This window comes from Chamaea fasciata, unplaced genomic scaffold (assembly GCF_029207755.1).
Source record: "Chamaea fasciata isolate MVZ Bird 193981 ecotype frontalis unplaced genomic scaffold, bChaFas1.0.hap1 SCAF_32, whole genome shotgun sequence".
Classification (NCBI taxonomy): domain Eukaryota; kingdom Metazoa; phylum Chordata; class Aves; order Passeriformes; family Sylviidae; genus Chamaea; species Chamaea fasciata.
In genome coordinates, this window is record NW_027094117.1 from 1,493,457 (window position 1) to 1,514,625 (window position 21,169).

A 21,169-nucleotide genomic window follows, 5' to 3' on the forward strand; every position below is an offset into this window, starting at 1 on the left:
CGACGGTGCACTGTTGCTCGGGCGATCGGCACCTGTTGGTCTTCAACTTTCAGTAGTCCCACAGCAGAGGGGTCGTCTGAGAGTCCAGGCAAGGTACTCAGTTGTCTGATGCCTTCTGTCTCTAGAGCAGCTATGCCAAAAACCCAGCGGTATCCTTTTGGGTCTTTGAAATACCCATTTCTGAGATAGTCTATGCCCAAAATGCATGGGGCCTCTGGACCAGTCACAATGGGGTGTTTCTGCCATTCTTTCCCAGTTAGACTTACTTCAGCTTCCAGTACAGTCAGCTCCTGGGATCCTCCTGCCACCCCAGAAATAGAAATGGGTTCCGCTCCCACATACCTTGATGGCATCAGAGTACACTGAGCACCGGTATCAACCAGAGCCGTATATCTTTGTGGGTCAGATGTTCCAGGCCATCGGATCCACACAGTCCAGTAGATCCGATTGTCCCTTTCCTCTACCTGGCTAGAGGCAGGGCCCCCCTATTCCTGGTCATGGCATACATTGCTCTCTTCTTGTAAATATGTTTCTGAGGTTCCTTCAAGAGGATCAGTCATATCATCATTCCTGTACCATCTGGAGTTCTGTGCACGAGAGACCGGAGCAACATTGATTCTAGATGGGCTCTTTGTGGTGGGTGTTTCTCTTTTCAGTTCACGTACCCGGGCTGCTAAGGAGGAGGTGGGTTTTCCATCCCACTTCCTCATGTCTTCTCCATGCTCCCAAAGAAAAGACCAGAGGTTGCCTCGTGGTGTGTATCCTCTCTCCCTGGCTGGGGAGCGCCTGCTCCTAATGGCAGAGACTCTCATTGGCTCTGGCTGGATATGGTAAATTTCTTCCTTAAGTTCTTTTTTCAGTTTCTGATGGCCTTCTTCAATCAAGTTCCGGACTTGCTCAGCCAGGCTTGTTTCCACAGACGAGACATGGATACGAACTGGAGCAGTGACAGTGTCTTCGTAAATTCTTAGTTTATTAGCCAAGACACCTACCCTGTCCTCACCTTCCCTCCATTGCAGTGTTGCCAGGTAACGTGAGTACATCTCGGGTCCAAGCCGTGCAAATCTCAACCACATCCGTGATGTGCACTGGACACCATCTGGGTTTTTAGGAAATCTCTCATCTTCTGAAAAAAAGATCTCCAACACAGCCAATTCCCTCAGGCATCGGATACCTTGTTCTATTGTGTTCCATCTTCCTTGGTGCACTTGGAGGTCTTCTTTACAAAGGTATCTATCCTTCACACTTGTTAGCAGTCGCTGCCAGAGGCTGAGAGGTTCTTGGCTTTTCCCAATCCCTTGGTCAATGACCACATCCCGGGACAACGATCCCAGTTGCCTGGCCTCACTTCCATCCAGAATGGTGTCATTGGCTGCAGCGTCCCAGATGCGGAGCAGCCAGGTCAGGATGGACTCGTTGGTCTGGCGGGTGAATTCCCTTCGCAGGTCACGCAGCTCACCCAGAGATAGAGAGCGAGTGATGATTTCTGGCTCTGTCTCTTCTGCAGATTGTGAAGGTCCTGCTGCACCCTCATCAGTCACTATGCGGACTGATTTGGTCCTTGATTTCTTCTTCTGAACGGGGGCAACTGCTACTGGTTTAGGCTGTTCCGGTTCAGTGATGGTTTGTGTGGAGATGCTGATGGCACCCTCAGTCCCTTTCTCCTCTGTGACAGTCTGCATAGATAAGGACACTGTTGCCTCACTTTTGGCTTCCCTCTCCTCTGTGAGAGTCTGTGTAGATGAGGACACTGTTGCCATGCCTTTGGTTCCTTTTGCCTCTGTGACACTCTGTGTAGACACTGATACTGTTGCTCTGCTTCTTTTTCCCTCTTCCTCCAGAACACGCTGTATCACACTAGGTAGTGTAAGCATGGTGCGGGCCGTGCAGAGAAGACAAAGCAGGACTAACAACAACATCATGCTGTCCTTGGCATCCAGAGGGTATTCCATATTTTCAAAAACTTCTGTGTCATGCCTGAAAAGCTGGAAAAAATCATTCTTCACCCCTCCCCACAGGGGCTGGGTGAGATTGTTGAGGCCCCAGATGTAGCATCCTAGACCAGAACAAGAAAACAAAACTGGGTGTATATTCTGAATAATGCTCATTGCCTCGGAGTTTATCAAGCAATGGACATAATAGACCACTAAAGCAATTTTAGTACCATACCCTGGTCTACGCAGGAGCATTAAGACCGGCAGATAGTGCCACAGTTGTGGAAAAATATAGAGAGATAGATATAAGACACATGTAAGCATGTTGAGCATCTTAGCGAACAGGTGTCTTCTTCAATACAAAATTGTAATTCTGACTTTTCTCAGTGCCTTGTGCCGCATGTTGGACGCCAAAAATGTAGTAGTTTGAAGGCAAAACAAATGAGAGGCTCCAAGTCAGAGATACAATTTAATTGAAAAAAAAAAAAAAAAAAAGAAAGAAAGTAAACTAGAATAGATGCAATAATACAAAAGACCACTGACAGAGTCAGAATACAGCCTGAGCGTAGTGATGGAAGCAGTCCAGATGAGGTGGTCTTCCTGAAGCAGTGATCCTGTAGAAAGGTCTGGTCGCTCGGGTCCTCTGGGAATCCAGTGGGTAAGCGCCCCTCTGGTGTTCAGAGTCTCAGCTTATATCCAGGTTGGAATGCTTGGTTCCTCCCTCTGGGCGGAGCATCTCACAATGGGATGGTGAGTCATGTGATAAGGCCTGATGGGCCCATTAACAGGAGGTAGTCCAGGAGGGGGTTATCACTGAGCTGTGCAGCAAAGGTGCTGATGGCCCATTAACAGAAGATAAGCCAGAGTGGAGGAGGCAGGGAGCACTGCCTCACCTGGTTTCAGCAGTTCATGAAGATGGTGATAGAATATACTTCAACCCAGGACAAAATTCTTTTTTTAAAAGGACTTAGTTTTGGTTTTGCTGTTGGTTAGTCGATTAAGCACGAACTTGAATTAATTAAAGAAGGGACTGAAAGGAACCGTACAGGGCATGAGTGGGAGCCACTGGGACCATGTTGTGGACAACTGGGATCCTAGCGGGGGCGATTTGGAACATCCTGGGGATGACCGGGATCATCCCGGGGGTGACCGGGAACCACCACTGAGGCGGCGGCGGAGCTCGGAAGCGGCCCCAGCGAGGGTGGGAGCCGCGCTCGGTTCTGCCAGGGCTCGGGGCCGGCTGCGGGCGGAGGGGGCGGCAGGGGGCTCTGGCAGGTTCCTTGTGCCGTGTCGGCGCCGTGTTCCCCGTGGCCTGAGGGCGCTGCGGGAGCAGCTGCCCGCGGTCTCCTTCCCGCCGCTGCCTCGGCTGAGCCCATTCCCCTGCTTGCGCTGGCAGGTGCCATCAAATGCATCCCAGGATCCCATCTCCCCACCTGAAGCCTCCAGTGCCCAGCCTGTCCTGGGCTGGTGGCAGCCAGCCTGACAAAAACCAACAGCCACGGACCACCAGCGCCCAGGGGCTCAGAAGCAGCCGAGGGACGCTTTGGTTGGCAGGAGCGGAAGGGCCGGGGCTGCTCCCCTGCCTCTCTTTGCCTTGGTTTAGGATTCAATTTTTTTGCCTCTGTCCGAGGGGATAAAGGCATGGTTTTTCTCCAACACAGGGCAGGTTTTTTCTCTAGCATGGAGCCTTCCCCATGGCCCTTCTGGCCTTCCCCAGGCCCCTTCTGCCCTCTTGCAGAACCAGTGGCATTTTCCGCCACACGCAGTTTGTAACCCAGAGTCGAGTGCAGCCCAGAAGGCTCCAAGCAAGTCCTTCCAGGCTGACTCTGCAGATGCCGAGGCTGCTCTGGCCTCTGCCAGGCCTCTGCTGGGGCTCAGCTCTGGGCAAGGCTGGGCCCACTGTGGCCTCGCATTGCTCCGCGCAGCTGAGTCACAGGGGGAGAAGGATGGCACATGTCAAGGGAGTTGAGGTTGAAGGGAGTTTTTATTCTAAAAGCTGCCGTAACAAACAGGGTGTCACAACAACCAGAACAAACAGGCTGTCCTAACTACCAGAACTAACTGGCAGTGCTAACTACCAGAACTCAGTAGTTGTCCCAAGTAGAAGAGAAAGCGCTTCATGTCCTCCGCTGCTCTTTCAGTCGCTTTGCCGCAGTGATCAGAGGGGTCAGGCTGGAGAGAGGCTTGGCTGATGCTAAAAATGGGTGCTGGCCAAAGGATAAAAAAGAAAGAAGTGAAGCGTTACTTTCCAAAGTCAAGTTCCTCCCAGGCTCTGTTGCAACAGGACAAAGGGGAATGGATTTGAACTGCAGGGAGGGAAGCAGGCTCAGATTAGGTGTAAGGGAGAATTTTGGTTTTTTACCAGGAGAGTGGGGAACACACTGACAGAAGGTGCCCAGAGATGTGGGAGGTGCCTCCTCCCTGGAAAGAGCCAAGCTCAGCTCAGGCAGGGCTCTGGGGCACGTGATCTGCTTGAAGATGTCTGCGCTCATTGAGGGCACCAGGTGCAGAGGACCTGGAAAGGAGCCTGCCAACCCAAACCGGGCGAGGATTCTGCTTGCTTTGCGCGTGCAAAGCAGCCAGCCTGGAGATTACGGGAGAGGGCCCCAGAAGAAAACCCCTCCCTGCCGCTGCTCTTTCCCCTGCAGCCGCTTGGCATTCACCTGCAGCAGCTCCTGGGCAGACCAGCGCCGCTCCTCGTCCCACTCCAGGCTGCACTCGAGGAAGTCCCGCAGCAGAGCCGACAGGCGCCGGGGCTCCTGCAGCCGCGGAGTCCCGTTCTGCCGGATCAGAGTGCGAGCCTGCAGGAAAAGCAAACACAGCGCTCTGCCAGCTTCCGTCACACCCACAGTGCTCACGTCGAGCCCAGCTTCTCAGCCCCAGCTCCAGGGGCACTTTCCTCCCTGGCAGAGATGCTGCTCATTTTTCTTTACCAACCAAAAAACCCAAAGCCTGATGCAGCCACAGCCATTGCAACATCCAAATGATCTGGCCTGGAGAGCCAATCTCATTGGCTTTCTTAGTAGGCACTTCCATCAGAAAGAGCAGATTTTGCTTCTCCAAATACCGACACCAGCGTTCCAGGCCATTTGCAAGAGTCACTGTGGTCTGACTGTTATTTCAAAGGATTCTTACATCAAACGCATCTCTGCAGGGACACTGACACTCAAGGAAATTCATTTGTGATGCCCCATCCCAGAAACTGCCAGACAAGAAACAGGTTTGTGTTGCTGAAAGCTCAGGCTTGGTGACATGGAGAAAGGAGCTTGGGCTAGGAAAGAAACGTGTTAGACTTTGGGCATGTTAAATAATCATCTTGACGTGTTAGACAACTTTCCCAGTGAGAAGAGCCGGGAGGGACTTAATCTCGCCAAACCTGTTTTACAAACTCCTTCATAGATTTCTTGTGTTTGGGGGTGGCTTTTGGGGTGCGTTTGGGGTTTTTTTGCAAGATAACATTGGAGCTGATACTGGCTTGACGTTTTGAGGTCATTTTCACAGATAGAAGAGCTGAACACCTTAAAGCCCAAAGCACATTGTTGCCAGAGACTGCAGAATATTGGTCTGTGTTCAGGCTCGAGTCCTCTGGGAATTCCCTTCCCCATGTCCAGAAACCTTCATCTGCTCCTGCCATGGCAGGGTCACGCTGTGCTCACAGGCCTCTGCAAACACTGGAGAATCTGCCTCTTACCATGGCCGCCGTTTCCTTGAAGTAAGGAGGTTCTCCTTCCACCATCTCGATGGTCACAATGCCCAAGGACCAGATGTCCACCTTGGGGCCGTAAGGAGAACTGGTGACAACTTCTGGGGCCATCCAGTGAGCAGTGCCCACCATGGAGCTGGGCTGGTCCTGCTCAGGGCTGAGCTGAGCGCAGAGGCCAAAATCAGCTGAGGACAGAAACAAACCCTGTCAAAGGCAGCTGGAATGAGGAAACCAACCCCAAAGATTCCCCACTCTCAGTGTGAGAATGCAGTCGTGAATACAGCTGCAAAAGTCCTCACGGCTGGAGGCAAGGAAAGATGGAACTGGACCCTTCAAGAAACCCTCAGCTTTCATGCAGTGGCTTTTACTGATTCCCTTGAAGATTTCCATTCCAACTCCTGCCCCTCTGCAAGGGCCATAGCCAGAGCAAAGCCACTCCTGACACTCCTGCTCCTCCCCTGAGCTCTCTGCAGGGGCAGCAGGAGCGCTTGTGGCAGTGCCACCAGCAGCACTTGTGGGGCTCTGGCCGCCACTGGCAAGCAGCCCCACACCCGCAGCCCGGGAGCGCCGTGCCTGGCCAGGAACACTCACCCAGCTTGACAGAGCCGTCCATTCCCAGAAGGATGTTGGAGCTCTTCAGATCTCTGTGGATCACCTGGTTGGAATGGAGGAAATCCAGGCCCTGCAGACACTGAGAGAGAAAAAGAAACACCAGGGTAAAAATCAATGGCTGGAATATATCAGCCAAGAAAGGAGAGTTTAGAATTCTGCCAGCAGAAACTTTGCTGTGACAGGCCAGGAGTGCAGTGCACACAAGCTCCAGGCAAATGGTTCCAAGGCAAAGCTGAGAAGAGCAAATCAAACCCAAAACAGACAGAGTACCCCAACAGCAGGAAAGGGGACAAGAACAGAAGTGCAGTGATGCTGGCAGGCCATTCATTTCAGTGGCTGTTTCCTCTCCAGCTCATAAAAACAAGACAGAAACAAAGCCCTGAGCGTGGAGCCGCTCCTCTTCTCCTGCCCTTCTGGAAGGAGCATCGTGTCCAAGCCATGGGAGGCACAAGCAGGATCCCTCACCTCCCGACTGACAGCTGCCATGTCTCCTTCAGCCATGCGTGTCTGTCTGACCACATCCTGCAAAGTTCCTCCATCCATGTATTCCATCACCAGCCAGAGATCTCCATCAACAAGGAAGCTGGAAAAGGAAAACAATGGCACAGAGATGAATGTGCAGTGCTCAATTCCCCCATGGCAAAGCCTCCAGTGGGGTTTTCTTTCCAGCTCACTTGTCAATGAGGACAGAATCCCATCTGATTTTCACAGGAGACACCTGTGAAAAAGGAGAGGCCTTAGATGGCAAGCAAGTGAAAAATGCACTTTTAGCAACAGCCCAGATCAATGTGAAACCACAACACTTGCCCCCAGCTGCTTCAGCATCTGAACTCATCACTTCCACCATTCACTCCACAACAAGGCAACACAACTTCCGGAGCTATCCAGGGAGGGAGGCCGTGCAGCACTTGGGATAAAAGTGGTCAACTCTTTGGAAAACCTTGCAGAAAGTCTCTTCAGCAACAGGCAGGGCCATTGAAAAATGGGCAGATGAGGCCTTTCTGGAAACAAGAACCTGCTCTTCCTGGTAACTGAAGCAATGGAAAAGATTTGGGAAGAAGACACCAAGGGAAATAATTTCTGCCATGGATTATCAGCACTTGTTGTAAGACACAGAAAATAGGGTCCGCTTGAAGAGAAAACCAAAGTGGTGCAACAAAGGAACATGGAGGGAGTGAACTGCCAGGCTGTTGTTTTAGGAAGATATGGCCGGGTCAGGCTTCTCAAAACAGGCTACGGACTACGGATGCCAGGAAAGATTAACGCAGGGCTCATGCACGGGATGAGAGCTGAAGCACTCACCTGTCCAAAGAGTTGATAATGTTGGGGTTCTTCTTGTCCTTCAGGAGCAGGAGCTCATTCACAGCTCGTTCCCTCTTCTGCCCTCGGAGACTCATTTTCTTTATGGCCACCTGAAGGGACATTGCAGACCTTCAACTGGAGGAGTCTGTGGCAGGAGGCCACAGCAAACACGGAGCGAGGCTTTTTGGAGCGACGCAGCCAGGCTGTGCCAAACTGCCTTGGGATGGGACACCAGAGCTCAGCAAGTGCCATTCCCACAGCCCATTGCTCTGCTGGCTGGGGGCTGCTTACAGGACACGTGGCCAGAGACATTTGGCCTTGTGAGCTCTGCAGAAATGGTCCCTCAGCTTCAAAGCTCTAACAACCTTCTCTGCACCTACACTCTTCTCAAATGGCCCTAGTTTACCACCACTCTTAGAATGATGATGATGATGTTCATTATTATTCAAACACATTTTGCAAGCAGGAGGTAATTCTGGTTCTGTGCAAACAGAGCAAAAGAGCTGGGAACCCTTTAGCAATTCTATGGCATTTGCTCATGATTTCAAACGCAGCTGCTCTGCTTGGGCTTGCACAACAAAGCAAACACACACATCCCATGCTCAGATGATCCCTGTCACAGGCTGGCAGCCACACCAGAGCCAAAGACAACTGCAGGCTTTAGGAGAGAGCTTTGCTCTGGACATCCATCTTCTCATTGCTCTCCCTCTCTCTCTGTCAGCAGACACTCACCTCTCGTCCAGTGGCCCTGTCGAGTCCTTTACAAACGGCTCCGAAAGCCCTGCAGACAAAACAGCAGAGAGGAAAGAAGCAGTGCTTTAGACCCTGGGAGTGAAAGTCAGGCAGACAGGAGATCTTTTCTACCTGTAGCATTCAGAAAACACCTGGGCGCGTCAAGCCTTGAAAGAAGGGCGCGGCAGCCACCAGCCCTCTGCCATGCAAGGTGTGCAAGGGAAAACTGAGGCCAAACATGAAGGAAAAGTGCTGGAGCAAACCCCGAATGTCCGTGATGAATTCCTTTAGTTCAAAACCTGGGCTGGGGGCCGGCTGTCTAAAGAACTAGAAAAGAATGTATTTCATCCTTTTGCACTTCCTGCCTAAGAGCTGCAGGATCCACAAGAGCCCTGCATCAGGGCATCATGCATTTTCCCCTTGAGTGCAGCAGCTCTGTGTCTGTTACTGGATGTGTGGGGTCTACTACTTCTGCTGAAAAGAGCCCTTCTTAGTTCATCTCTGCTTTCTGTTTGGAAGCCATTCTCTTGATAATCCTGAGCGGTGAATAGTTTTGCAAGTAAAAGATTTGAAAGCAATCTTGTTGAGAACTCTTCTCTGACAGTCAGCAGATGGTGAGTTGCTCTCTTAGGCAATCCAATTGCATGGACAGAAGATCTTCCATGTCCTGCTCCTTGCTGCAGGCAGGACACTGCCAGCCTCAGGGGCCTTTGGAGGTGCCATCTGACCACAGTTGTCAATTCTGATCAGGACTGAGAGACAGCAGCATCATCCCCCAGTGCCTGAAGGTGTCTGCAGCTCTCCTGACTTCTCACTTGATCCTGCAGCAGCAAAATACCTGGGCCCTGCTCGTGTAGAAGTAACTGCCTTGCACTTACCCTTGGCCAATCTGCTCCAGTTCCAGGTATTTCTCCGCAGGCTCCCCCACGCTCACGGTGTTTCCTGAAAGAAACCACATGGAAGACACTCTCTCCCAGACAGAGACCCCACCTTGCAGCAGAGCCAGAATGCAGCCCCACTCCCTGGGGGCCCTTGTTCTCAGCTGGGGAAGGACAATCAGTCACTCTGGGACATTCAGCTGCAGAGCAACACCGGCTGCAGCTGATGCTGAGACACACACACAGCACCTGCTCTGGCACACAGGAACAGAGCAGACGTACTCAGCTGCATCAGGCACTGCTCCCCTCTTTCCTCTGCCTGCAGGGCTGTGCTGCTGCCAGAACCTTCAGCCCAGGATCCCGCAGCAGAGGGAGGTTCTCCGTCCTCTTCGCAAAACGCTGCAGGTTCTCCGTCCTCTTCCCAAAACGCTGCAGGTTGGCCATCGTCTTTCCAAGCCATGGGACGTTCAGCCTCCACTTCCCATGCTGGGAGACATTCACCCTCCTCTTCCCAAGCCACAGGATGTCCTCCGTCCTCATCCCACACCGGGAGATGTCCGTCATCCTCGTCCCACGCCATGGCAGCTTGGCCATTCTCGCCCTGTGCCGAGTGACGTCCACCATCCTCGTCCCACACTGGGAGATGTCCACTGTCCTTGTCCCACACTGCGGGAGCCTCGCCGTTGTATTCCCAATCGGCGGGATGTTCACCCTCATCTCCCAGAAGAGCGGGAAGCTCACTGTCGTCTCCCGGCACAGAGGGAAGTTCACCATTATCTCCCTGAAGAGTGGGAAGTTCACCGCTGCCTTCCTCCTCTTTGGCCTCCTCTTTGGAGGCAGAGGGAGCTGGAGGAGGTGCTGATGCTGCTTTTGTGCCCTGTGGACAGACGGTAGTGTGAGGGATGGGAAGTTCCATCTCAGTTATCACCTTATTTATCCTCAGCTACACATCCAGCTGCACTAAGCAGAAATAGTGTTCCCAGCTGTTCAAACAAACAATCAATGGGCTAAAGTCGACATTGCCACTTATTGTTGGGAATTTGATACTCCACCATGGCTAAAGCCAGCAAGCAATCTTCTGCCTGCAAAACCACACCTGCAGCTCTTCAAAAGCATTTCAACAGAAAAGGAGAAAACTGCCAGGGATGCCTTTGCTGCTGCTGCTGCTGCTGCTGCTGCAAAGACACTGACAGGAACTTTCCTTCAGCCTCCCAGGCTTGCACTCGGCTGCCACACGCTGAGCTCACAACTTGCTGCACAATTCCAAACACCAAAGGTTCCCTTTGAACTCACCAAAGGAGGAGCTGCTCGAGATCCACCTGTCAGGTGCCCTGCAATGGGAGAAGGAACATGAACCAGATGCTGTCAGGAAAAGAAATGCCTGTGGTGGGAAATGCCACAGAGCAAGGCAAGCCCAAGAGAGCATTTTGCTTTCACAGCATCCCTCCAGGAGCCACAGTCCCTTCACACAGCAAGCAAGAGAACAGCACCAAATACTGGGCTGTGTCAGTTCTGGGCCCGACCAGCAAACGGAGGCAGTTCCAGGCTCGGCTGCCACACACTCTCCCCTTGAGAGTACGGAACTCCCCCAGCAACTCTCCCCTGCAAATGCTGTGCACACCCTGCTGGCTGCAGACACCCCCTTTTTTCAGCTGCAGCTGCTGGCAGCAGCTCTCCCAAACCAATGGTGTCTTCATGGCAATTTGGTTACAAAGTCAACCCAGTTCCAGAGGAAGAACAGAAAGCACACAGCAAGCTCAAAGCCACAGATGCTGCACCGAGGGAAAAGCTTGACTTACGTGCCAAGTGGGTCAAGAAATACACGGAATAAGCCACAGAGTACAGGCTGCAAACTGCAGCAACCAAATTCTGGAACATTTTGGCTGCGCTGCACACGTCTGCAGACTGTAGCCCTGCAAGCACAGAAGGACAGCCGTCAGGGTGTGGGCTGACCGCTGGGAATGCCTCGGGCAGGAGGATCCTCCTGCAAGGAGCAGGCGCCCAGAGTCGCTCTGGACACTGCGGCCTCTGTGTCCCACAGCAAGAGCAACACCACGGGGACGTGGCAATGCTCCTGTGACATCACAGCAGCAGCTCATGCAAAAACCGCCCGGAAGGTTCTCCTGTGTCGCCAAGGAGCAGAAAGAATCCTCCCAGGGCACAGGCTATTGCCCAAAGGATGCAAGAGGAACTGTGAAAATGCAGCCCTAAGGACGCCTGATAGCCCAGCCTGAACACTGAGGAGGAACAAGGATGGGAGAAAACCAAAGGAAACGTGACCTTTGGTCACTGATGCTTCTGACTAAAACCAGCAAGGCTCCTTCCATCTGGCATCTTTGTTCTAGTTCTAAAAACAAACAAGATTCTCCACTCTAAATATACAGAAGGCAGGAACTGGGGTGGAGGTGGGATTAAGAACGAGGAGGAGCAGGACTAGGAGGGAGACAGGAAAAGGAGGAGTAGGAAGGCGAGGAGTATGGGCGGGAAAAGAAGGAGAAACAGGAGGTTCCAATGCCCCCTGTGTCCGCAGCACCCCGGCCAGGGGACAATCACCCCCACAGCGTCCCGTGATGAGGTGAGCAGGGAGGGGAACTTTGTCCTAAATCTACCGGGGCTTCCCTGAGAGTCTTTTTATTGGGGTGTGTTTGGAGCTCGCAGGTTCCAGAATTGAGTCCCAGATATCATCTGCCATCCCTGGGAGTTACCCATTGGTGTGTGTAGGTGTGGATCTTGCAGGACCCCAAAGCTGAGCCCCTTGGGGGGATCTTTGGGGGTCCACGTGGACGTCGCTCGATATCTGCGGAGGGAGGACATTGGTCCTGGGGACCCCTGGGAGAGCAGAGGAGGGAAAACCCTTGGACCCTCAGGGTGGGGAGAGCAGAGAGGGATGATCCCAGAGCTGGGGGACCCCTGGCAGGCTGGAAAGGGATGAGCCTGTCGAGGAGGGATCCCTGGGATCTCAAACTAGAGCATCAGGGGAGACGGGACCCCATGGGCCCCCACCAAAAGCCCCTGGATCATCCCTTAGCAGGACCTCGGAGAGAGGGGAATGCCTGGAGCCATGGGACCCCCAGGGAAGAGAAACCTCTGGAACCCCAAAGCATAGAGATCAGAGATGGGGAACACAGGGGAGGGTTTTTTGGGCTGAATCTTGATAATTTGGAGACTTTCATGGATGCAAAATGCCTGCTGTGTTCTAGAGATGGATTTGGGCAGCAGCCCAAGGAGGCCTCAGCCCAAGGAGGCCCCCCGCTTTTTCCCCCAAACAAGGATTTGTCATTCCCAAGCCACAGCTAGATGGAGGAGGAAGAAATGTCCCACAAATGCTTGGAATGTGAGAAGAGCTTTATCTACAGCTCCCACTCGAGGGAACACCAGAACATCCACATTGTTGAGAGGTCCTACGAATTCCTGAGTGTGGGATGAGCTTCACCCAGACCTCCCACTTGACCCAACACCAACGGAGACACCATAAGGGAAGCCCTGCGAGTGCCTCGAGTGTGGGAAGAGCTTTGTGCGCTGCTCCAGCTCCGTCCCCCAGGGGAGAATCAACACTGAAAGATCCCCAGTGACCCCCATTGGGCAGAGCCGTGGTGACTCCTGCTCTGGGTCATCCCCATTGAGTGGAGGGAAGGTGTTGGAGAGATTTCTTCCCCTTGTCTTTTTCCTGCTCTGATTTGCTTGGTAACAAATTCCCTCCCTGTGGCCAGGCTGGGTCTGTTGTGCCCATGCGGGTCCTAAGGGCAAGATCTCTTCTGGTTATTTTATTACCACCTGAGCCTTTCCTTTTATTTCCTCTCCCTGTGCAGCTCCAGAGGGCAGGGACAGGGTGGTTTTGGTGGCTCCCAGGCATCCAGGCAGGGCCAGCTCAGCCTCAGGGTTCCGAGGGGCTTGTGGGGATCCCCTGTTTGTGGGACATCCCTGCTGGAGGAGGGTGTCCCCCCTTTGCTGCAGCCCCAGCCCTCAAGCAGCACTCAGCCAAGCAGTGAACAACTTTAGCTGGGGCCTAAGTTTTGGGCACATCTGAGCCCCTGGAAATCTCCATCCCCATTCTGGGGTGCACCTGAGCTGCTGGATATCTGGGACCCCACTTTTTGGGATCTATTGGGTTTGCACACAGCCTTGTTTTGGTAGTGGGGTGGGTTCTGAGAGAAGCTGCTGGAAGCGTCCTCCGTGTCTGGCAGAGCCAATCCGTGGTGGCTCTGAAGATGGAGGTGCTGCATGCAGAGATCCATGGGGATGCAGAGATCCACCCGCGGCCCCTGGAGCAGCCCCTGCAGGAGAAGGGGGATGGCTGGGAGGGGCTTTGGTGGGTCCTGGGGAGGCTGGGAAGGGATTGGGAGGAGGTTTCAGGGCCTCCTGGGTGGGTTGGGGGCAACTGGAAGGGTGCTTGGAGTGGCTTGGGGTGTCTGAGAGGTTTTGGGGGTCCTGGGCCCTGCAGACCCCCCAGAGATGCCGCTGGACACCATCTGCAGCAAGCTGCTGATGAGGATTGGGGGCTTCATCTTCCTGGTGCTGGGGCTCGGCTTCCCCACATCTCGCAGGTGAGCTGAGATGGGGAGCTCGCCCCAAATCTCTCAGGGGGTCCCCGAGCGGCCATTTTTCTTGGGGCGTGTTTGGAACTCGCAGGTTCCGGGTTTGAGTCCCAAATATCGGTAAGGGTCCCTGGGAGGGTTTCATTTTGGGGTGGGGGGGATGTTTGGATCCTGCGGGACCCCAAAGCTGAGCTGCAAATACCCCTTTGGGAGATGTTTGGGGTCTCCACGTGGTGATCGCCCGGTGCCAGCCTGGGAGGCGGACATCGGTCTTGGGGTCCCCCGGGAGAGAGGTGGAGGGGAACGCCGGGAGCCTGGGGCTGGGGGAAGGGGCGATCCCGGAGCTGGGGAACCCCCAGCAGCTTGGAGACGGGGGGAGCCTGGATAAGGGGGAATCCCTGGGATCCCAGGAATGCCAGAGCAGAGAGTGAGCAGAAAGGGCCCCTGGGACTCCCAAAACCCGCCCGGATCATCCCTCAGCGGGACATCCCCCAGAGAGGGGGAAATCTCAGGAGCCACGGGACCCCCATTAGCCCAGGGAAGGGAGACGCCCAGAACCCCAAAGTGGAGACATCAGAGAGGAGGAACTCCGCGAAGGGTGTTTTGGGCTGAATTGTGGCTGCTTGGGACTTTTATGGATACAAAACACCCAGAGACATCCAGAGCTAGACCTGGGCAGTAGGAACCCCCCACCCTATGGCACTCAGCCCTTATTTTTCCTCCCAAACCAGGATTTGTCATTCTCAAGCTGTGGTCAGATGGAGGAGGAGGAAACACCCTAGAGAAAAGCCCTCCACACAAGGAGGGGCTGCAAACCCAGCCCAGGGAGTTGCAAGGAGGAAAGACCCTCCCTGTGCTGGGGAGGCGGCCAGAGACCCAGCTGGAGCTCAGAGCCCCAGGCTGTGGAGAAGCCCCAGAAGTGCTTGGAATGTGAGAAGAGCTTCAGCTACAGCTCTGACCTGAGCCGGCACCAGAGGATCCACACTGGGGAATGGCCCCACAAGCGTGGGGAATGTGGGAACAGCTTTAGCTGGGGGGTTGACCTGAGAAGACACCAGCACTTTCACACTGTGGAGAGGCCGTACCAGTGTCCCGAGTGTGGGAAGAGCTTCTCACAGAGCTCTCACTGGACCAAACTCCAATGGAGGCAGCACTAAGGGAAGCCCTGCGAGTGCCCTGAGTGCGGGAAGAGCTTCGTGCGCTGCTCCAGCTCCATCCCCCATGGGAGGATCGGCGTTGGATGATCCCCAGTGACCCGCGTTGGGCAGAGCCCGGGTGATTTATGGTCCTGGTGATCCGTGTTGGGAAGACACCTGGCTGGGGGGCTCCACCGCTTCCTGGCTCCCCGTGGTAACCTGGGTGAATGCAGGGGCAGCAAGATCCATAGGGATGCAAACCGACATCAGGAATTCACTGGGGAGAGTGGATTTGTTGTCTTTCAACCCCCAAAAAATCTTTTGAGTTCAATCATATCTTCTGGTGGCATCAAGCAACACTTGAGGTCTTGAGGTCTTTTCCAACCTCAATGATTCCATTCTGATTTTCTATGGCCCAAAGGCTTCTTCTGCAGCCAAATGGTGATGGATTGGGCAAAGACCAAGATTTTGGAGACAGCGGGGTGGAAACCCTTCTGAAAAAGCTTCTTCCCTTCCACTGAAGCACGTGGATCCTCATCCAGCACAGACATGGAAATCCTTTTCTTTTGGCCTTGATTTGCTTTTCATTTCTTTTCATTCTTTCAAAACATCTGAAATTGGAGTAAAAATAAAGACATTGAACTGAGACATGGGTGGGGACATGGAAGGATATAGACATGGTGGAACACTGACATGGGGACATGTGGACATGGATGGGGACGTGGCCATTCGTGGGGATGTGAGAGGACACGAGCATGGACAGAGGTATGGGGGACAATGACAGGGATGGGAATGTGGTGGGGAAACAGCCAATGGGTGAGGACATGGTGGGACGTGGCCAGTGGCATGTGGGGACATGGCCATGGCCGGTGCCATGGGGGGAACTTGCAGGGGCTGTGGGGGATGCTGGGTTTGAGGGAGTTGAGGGTTCCTGGGAGGGCCTTGGGGCTTGCTGAGGGCTTTGGGGACCCCAGACCGAGCAGCTCCAGCTGCACTGGGAGACCCTGGTGGAGGTTCTGGGGCAGCTGCTCAAGGAGCCCCTGACCTGGACCCCCAGCCGGGCATTGGGCTCCTGGGAGGGAATGAACATCCTTGTCCCCAGGAGGGAAATCCCAGCAGCCTCGGGGTGTCAGGGGCAGCTGAGAGGCCACAACAGGGAAGGGGAAAGCCAGACAGAGCTGTCCCCCTCCAAAACTGCATCCCAAAAATCCCAAAACTCAGGGATCCTTCCAGAAAAAAGCTGCCAGGAGCTGCCTGAATTGAGGGCAAGGGGGATGGTACCTGCAGACTGAGCAGTAGGGGCCTGGAATCCCCCAAACCAAGCACAGGGGAGAAGGGTGGTGGGGACTGGGGGGATGATGAGGAAGGCAGAGAAGAGGGGGAGAAAGAGAGGTCTGGGATCCCCAAAGAGAGTGAGAGAGGTGTGGGACCCCCAAACTGAGTTGGGAGGGGTCTTTGGGTTGGAGAAACAATGGGGGAGGGGAGGGAAAAGTGAGGCTGGGACATGAAAAGGGGTTTCATGTGGGTCCTTTCTTGTCCCTGTCATTCCATCCCTGGAGTGATTCCCTGGGTCTCGGGGTGGGGAGGCAGGATGGATCTGCACTGGAGGGGTCCCCAAGCCCCCTGCTCATCCCTGGGGGGCTCATAGGGGGTTTCCCACACAGCATCCAGTGCTTCAGCGGCCATGGGGCAAGGGGGTGGGAAAGGGGGGGTCTGGGTTTGGTGGTTAGGAGGAGCAGGAGGAAGAGGAGGGAGGGAGGACAAGGAGGGGGAAAAGGAGGAGCAGGAACAGGAGCAGAAAGAGAAGGAGCAGCAGTAGAAACACGTGGTTCCCCCACCCTCCTGCTGAGTCCGCAGATTCCCCGGCCCCAGCAGGTGAACAGGGAGGGGAAGCTCGCTCCACATCTCTCAGAGAGTGTCCTGGAGGGCCTTTTGCAACGGCTGGGATGTTTGGATCTCGCAGGACCTGAAAGCTGAGCCACAAACGTCCCTTGGGAGAATCATGGAGGATCCACACGGTGATTGCCCAGTACCGGAGGACCTGGGGGGTGACATCGGTTTTGGGGCTCGCGAGGAGTGGGGAGAGCAGCATGGGGAGATCCCGAAGCTAGGGTTCCTCAGCAGCCTGGCAGGGTGGGAGAGGATAGATATGAGCAGGGTCTCGGCCCACCCAGTGGTCAACAGGTGGTGACTTCTTGAGCGAGACTTGGGCAGCGGGACCAGCTAACCCAAGGTGCTCACCCCTGCCTTTTCCCCCAAGCCAGGATTTGTCAATCTCAGACTTTGTCTAGATGGAGGTAAAGGAGGCTGCAAGGAAAAAAGAAGATGCCTGGGATACTGAGGCAGGTGAGGAGGAAGTCGTTGCCCCTTTCCCCCTCTCCTCTGCTGCATCTCCCAGCCCAGCATGGCCCCCGGCTACAGGACAACCCCACTGCCGACGCTGTCCTGCCAGGGGTAGGCTGGGGGGGATCTCCTTCCCCTTCCCTCTGACAGAGGCAAATCCTATCCTCTCCTTCCTTCCTCTCGTCTTTCTGTCCTGCTTCCTTCCTCATTCCTTCCTCTCCTTGTCTTTCCTTACTCCAGGCACTGAGCTGCAGAGACCAGGGAGAAGAAATCCCTGCCACGGAATCTTGTGGAAGAGGCGGTTTTGAGTGGCTCCCTGGCACAGGAATCCAGTGGTGAGGAAAAGCCCAAGAGCACCCACACAAGGAGGGGCTGCAGACCAAGCCCAAAGAGCTGTGAGGAGGAAAGACCCCCACCCCTGTGCTGGGGAGGTGGCCGGAGATACAGCCAGATCTTGGAGCTGGTGGAGAAGGCTCAGGCCAGTGAGAAGCCCCACGGGTGCTTGGAATGTGGAAAGGGCTCCAGGTGGAGCTTCGAGCTGAGGAGACATCAGAACATCCACACTGGGGATTGGGCCCTACAAGAACGGCGAATGTGAGATGAGCTTCAGGCGGAGCTCAGCCTATTCCTGGTGCCTCCAAAGACAGCGGTGCCAGATGCAGAGACCCCCCTGCAGCCCCTAGAGATCCATGGGGATGCAGAGATCTCCCCGCAGCCCCTGGAGGAGCAACGCTGGAGCAGGGGGATGCCTGACAGGAGGCTGTGACCCTGTGGACAGAAGGGCCCCCGCTGGAGCAGCCTGTCTCTGAAGGACTGACCCCGTGGCAGGGGACCCATGCTGCAGCAGTTTGAGGGGGGCTGTTGCCTATGGGATGGACTGGGGTTGGAGAAGTTCCAGAGAACTGTCCAGTGGGAGTTCCCCAGGGTGCAGCAGGAGAATGGCTCCTGTCCCTTAGCAGAGGAAGAAGCCTGAACTGAGGGGCATGAACTGAGCGTGGCCCCCCCTTCCCTGTGTCCCTGCACTACCGGGGTAGGAGGTAGAGGTGGAAGGAGGGAGAGCTGGGGATGGTGTTTTGAAGGGTTTTTTCCTCTCATTATCCTACTCTGAGTTTGTTAGCAATAAATTCAATTCATATCTCCAGTTTGGAGCCTGTTCTGCCCGTGACGATGTTTGATGAGGGAACTCTCTTGCTCCTTAACTCGTGAACCCTTGGTTAAATTTTCTCTCCCCTGTCCTGCTGTGGAGGGCACTGACAGAGCAGCTTTGGTGGGTGCCTGGCATCGGACAGCACCACCCCACTACAATGGGACACGTCCCTGTGTGCCCCCGTGCTATGGTGCCACTGTTGCTGTTGCTTTTGTCTCCCTCATCAATTTTATCTTTTGCATTAAATGCTTGCGAAGTGCCCCCGGTGTCCCTCGTGTTCCCCCGGCGCCGGCAGCCCCGTCCCTTCCCTGCTCCCCCTCCCACGTCCCGTCCCGGCTGGCGGAGCCTTGGAGCTGCCGTGGGGGCCGTGGGGCTGCCCCGGGGGCTGCGCCCTGAGCCGGGGCCCCTTCCCAGCGCTCCCAGTCTGCCCATCCAGCCCGGAGCAGCCGGCGAGGGCTTCAGCTGGGACGGCAGGGGGGCGATGCTGAGGGGTGGGACCCACCTCGCTTGGGTTTGCTTTGTTCTTCCCAGCCTCAGGAAAAAAGATTTTTGGAAGTTTCTGCCAGAAATCTCTCCCCTCGTCCACTCAGCCCAAGGGCCTTGGGGGGTCTTCCCTTTTTTTTTGGCGAAATCAAAGCCATGCACTTCATGCTCATAATTAGGGCCAGGAGAAGTGACGGCTTTCCTCGGAGCCGGTGCCGGGGAACACGCGGGGCTGGGAAAGGCGGGCCGGGAGGTGCGGAGAAGTTTGTTTGTGTTTCCAGCTCAATCCCGACTCGGGCCCGGGCCCGTCCCAGCGCTGTTCCTCATCTGCGGCTTTCCCCTCACACAGCCCGGGGGCGGGGCCTGAGAGCGCGGGGCGGGAGTGGGCCGTGTGTAGAGCCCGCCCTTGGCTCGCTGCCATTGGCGAATTGTGCCGTCACTCCAGAATCTCGCGCGCCGATTGGGCCGAGCGGGGCCAAGCCCCGCCCCGGGGCCGCCCCCCGGGCGGGCGTGGCTCGGCAGAGGCGCCATTGGCGGAGCGTGTGTGCGGGCCCGGGAGCGGCGGCAGCGGCCGGAGCCCGGTGAGGCGGCGGCGGAGCTCGGAGGCGGCCCCAGCGCGGGTGGGAGCCGCGCTCGGTTCTGCCGGGGCTCGGGGCCGGCTGCGGGCGGAGGGGGCGGCAGGGGGCTCTGGCGGGTTCCTTGTGCCGTGTCGGCGCCGTGTTCCCCGTGGCCTGAAGGCGCTGCGGGAGCGGCTGCCCGCGGTCTCCTTCCCGCCGCTGCCTCGGCAGGAGCCGGTGCCGGAGCAGCGCTGCCTCGTCCCGCTTCCTGCGGGTAGGACGGAGGTGGCCGCCCTGTCCCCGGGGCTGTGCGGGAAAATTCCCGTGGCCAGAGCTTTGTGTCCCCAGAGGAGACCGAGGAGTCCTGTAAAAGTGACTTTATTCCTGAACCAAGGGAGAGACCGTGCGGCATTTGCCGTGGGGTCTCTCCAGTTGTTGTCGTACTCGGCCTCCTTTTTATCCTGATTTTCCCTTCTGCATCTCCCTGTCTCTTTGTCCAGTGGTGAAGGTCCTTGGAAAATTCTGACTTCCCGATCCGCCTCCAGCATGTCCTCGTTAATATGCCCCCCCTTTTCTATAACATCCGATATTCACGGCTCTGTTCAGTCTTTGTTCTTCTTCTCCGTGTTCAGGAATTTCGCAGGATCTTGGCTGAGCAGCAGTCCTTGTCAATGAGTAACATTTTCTCAATCTGATGGTTTCTCCCGTTCCTTCCTTATCTCCATGTCCCTGTCCCTGTCTCCAAGCAGATTGACTCTGTTTTTCCTTGCTGGGTCCTCTTTGGTTTTGGGATTATTGTAAGTGCCCTCATTCCCTGTTGTTTTGTCCCATTCCCATCCTTTCCACATTTCGACCGGCACATGATCTGCTTTCTTATTTCCTTTGTTATCTGTTTCACCACTTTTCAGTTATTATCTATTTGTCAACAGCAGCTTGAGTCATTTAATTTTCCACCCTGTCCTCCTCCTTCTGCTAATAGATAATCTGATCCCATCCCACGGTGAGATGTTGCATTCTTTGAGTGGATTGGTGGGCCAGGCTGAGGAGCTGGATGTGTCTGGTTGGTTATTATTTTGTGGACATCTTGTAATCTAATTCTGCCATTGAAATGATCAGTGGGTTCTCTGGCCCCTGATCTGAATTGGTTCGGGTTCCCTGGGGCTGGTCCATGGTGTTGCAGGATTTGTTCTGATGGCCGTTCATCTTTTCCCCATTTTTGGGTGCTCCCTCCAGCCAGGGCTGCATCAATTGATCTCTTTTCTCTAATTAAATCATCACACACTTGGATTCCCAAGTGATTTCTCTGAACTTGTGGTAGCACAAACACCCCAGTGGTCTAATGCTCCCTGTGTGACACAGACAGTGAGAGCACATGTTGGAGTGGGGAGAGGGATGATTCCCCCCCACTTCTTTTAGTGAAGTTTTCACAACATTCTCCATTTGCTGTTTCCCTTTGCAGCTGAAGCAATTTGTGTTGCAGAGTCAGATCTCCTCACTGTGGGCTCTGCCTTTGGCTGTGCCAATTCCATCTGTGCCAGCAGGCAGAGCTTGGGGTGAGGGACAGAGGGAATGAGCCCAATTCCTCCCCCGGGCAAGAAGAGCCTGGTGCATTGTCCACACTTTTCCCCAGCAGTGTTAATTTGCATTTCTAAAGCTCCTCTCCTGGCTGCCTGGAAGGAAGCTTCTCTTCCAGAGCAGCCTTTGGATGACTCACACGTGGTCCCCCCAGAGTCTGTCTTTTGTTTATTTGTTTCTAACAACATTCTTTTAACTGTTTATGGGAAAAGGGTCGCCTTCAAAGCTCTTC

At 54.9% G+C, this 21,169-nt stretch overlaps 1 pseudogene; it reads left to right on the forward strand.

Moving 5' to 3' along the window:
• LOC136303317 (zinc finger protein 850-like) overlaps positions 1–21,169 on the forward strand; it is a 171,392-nt pseudogene that overhangs the window by 143,002 nt on the left and 7,221 nt on the right.